Source organism: Morone saxatilis, unplaced genomic scaffold (genome assembly GCF_004916995.1).
Source record: "Morone saxatilis isolate NCDOM2014 unplaced genomic scaffold, NCSU_SB_2.0 Contig6, whole genome shotgun sequence".
Lineage (NCBI taxonomy): Eukaryota > Metazoa > Chordata > Actinopteri > Moronidae > Morone > Morone saxatilis.
The window spans coordinates 9,478,114-9,480,874 of NW_023340206.1; positions in this window are offsets into that span (position 1 = coordinate 9,478,114).

Consider the following 2,761-nt stretch of genomic DNA (forward strand, 5'->3'; position numbering starts at 1 on the left):
TGTCATCTGTCATTATGTGCAAGTGTGTGCATAAGGAACACCAAACACATGCACAGCTGGGAGCTGTTGAGAAAGGGGAAGTACATTTTGGGGAAGTTCAGAGCTGAAGAAGAACTTGGTACAGGAAAAGTAATATATGAACACCTGAAACACACGCACACCTAATACTCCATCATTTTCGATCACTTTTCTAAAAGCAAACTATCTTTATTTAAATATGTTTTCACTATTTAAGGATCTCTGCATTTCTGTTGTGATTTTGTGGATGTGTTTGTTTTTGTTGTTGTTACTTTTGAGAGTATGTGCTCACATAGAAGTAACACAGTTCTGTATTTTTTTAAATCATAAACACAGTATTGTAAATTTAGGAGCAGAAAGAGGAAGGTGATTGAAGGGAAATTCTTCAGTTCAAACATTAAAATCATGCATATCACTTATGATTCCCGTTTTCTGTCCCTCCTCCTTTGTCAACTTCCTTTTCCTTTTTTTTCCCCCCTTCAGGTTCCTGATCGATTTTTGGAGGTGGCCCAGGTGACTCTTCGCGAGTTCTTCAACGCCATCGTGGCTGGAAAGGATGCAGACCCATCCTGGAAGAAGGCCATCTACAAGGTGATCTGCAAACTGGACAGCGAGGTTCCCGAGGTCTTCAAATCCCCCAACTGTCTACAAGAACTCCTCCATGACTGACTAAAGCGAGGGACGAAACACGGCAAGCAAGACAAACCTCCAAGGACAGTGAGAAGACTGTAAGAAAATGCCTCCAAAAGGCAGTTAGACTAGGTTGAGGTCTTCAGTGAAATGCGTTTGATGGTGTTTGACATTCAATGAAGTGACTTGGACGCTTCCACAGAGGTTTGTTGGTGGTTGTTTTTTGGTCAGCCCTTCTTTTAAAAAGACAAAACTGCCCTCCAAATGTTTTATAAAGAAAAAAAAAATATTCCTCTCCAGCGACTTCTACGAGGGCTCGGACTCATGAGTGAGACGATACTCAAATTAACAAATTATGTTGAGACTTTTATAAATTAAAAGCGAAATTGAACGTCCTTGCACTTACGAGCTCCTCCTCGCCGAAAACCTTGTCGCCTCTTTCTCCTCCACCTCGTCCAAGCTCGCTCTTCATCAACGGGTGAGGGACAGATGACGGATCAATCTTCAGCTCATGACTTGAGGTGCGGAGCAAACTAAAAAGAAAGACGATGATAATATATAAAATCTTTTTATTGTGGATGTTTTTAAGTTACATGGACATTTTGGGAAAAAAAGTGATGTTTCTGTATTTTTTCTCCTTTGTATAAGCTTACAGCCTCTCTTCTATGAACCTTCAGTCACTGACATAGATACACATGCACACACAAGCACACTGACACACACCTCTTGAATAGGAAAGCACAGTAGCATTCCCAAATCCTCACCCGAACCCAGACAAACTGGGCATAAACAAACTTAGTTGTTGTTTATTTCCCTTCTTTTTCCCCCCTCCTCTTTTTACTTCTCCCTCTTCTTACTGTACTGAGACGTACTGGGTGTTTTTTGACTGTGTGGCTCTCCCTGCCCCACCCTTCCCTGGCCGCCCCTCTTGGCTCATGTTTGGATTCAGGCACCCGGAGCATCAAAGACATTTTACCATTTCATTTTCAAGAAATCTCCCAGATCTAGATACTTAGATATTAGGAAAACTGTTTGTCCAAACATGAGACAAACTGTATGGAAAGTTTATTTTAAGCTGTCGTGAATCAGATTGATCCGTTAACCTCAGTTACTGCACTTGTTTGGCTTAATTACTACACAGCCGATGCTAATGATATCTGAGATTGGTCCCCTTTTCCTTTTACCTGAACACGTGACGGACAGGATTTCTTCATTTTTTAATGTAAGATTTGTAACAAAGTTATGTACCGCGTGGAACATTTTATTGTTGAAAAATACACTCTAGTGGACAAACTATGTAATGGCAACACTGTTTCTAGCATTTCTGTCTGATAGAGAAATACACCAGTATCTATAGCTCTGTGATAAGCCAATATCAGATGTGTTGATAATATTTTCAAAATATAGCACTGATGCTTGAAAATGGATCTACTGTTTGTAAGTCATTGTTGTAATAGTGTTACAGGAAACAGTAACAAGAACACAAGAGTTATTCTTCATGGTGCTCTGGGACAGCCTAACCTTTGATGATACACACTTTGCGGTGCGTCTTTCAAGTACCGATTGGACTCTTGCACGGAGGATTTTAACACTTTTACAAAACACTGACGACTAAGTGCGGTACAATCAGCCGTTCTCAGAGTTGAGCTCATACCTCGTACATTCAGAGATGTCAAAATGTCCAATTTTAACGGCCCCTTCATGCAAAGAACCTTGATACTGGAAGTCACCACAAGTCACCAAACCTCCATTGGAAAAACTGATTTTTCTCGATGCTCCGGGTGGCCGAGAGGGGCAGCTGTACCAGCCGGGTCATGTGTGAAGTGTTTAAGGTTTTAACAGCAGAAAAAAAAAGAAGACATACAACAAAATGCTGATATTTGTAGCTTGTATAGATGTAATAATTACTCTGATATTGTTATTATTTATAATTGAAATAATTATTCCTATTAATGTTATTCTGATGATGATTATTATTAATGCTTGCTACAGATTTGACCAGTGGTTTACTCATTGTTTATCCATCACACTGCAACATGAAATAAATTATTCTTTGAAAAAAAGAAAAAGGGGGAGTTGTTTGTAAGTGTGCGATTGTACTTTTCGCTGCTTT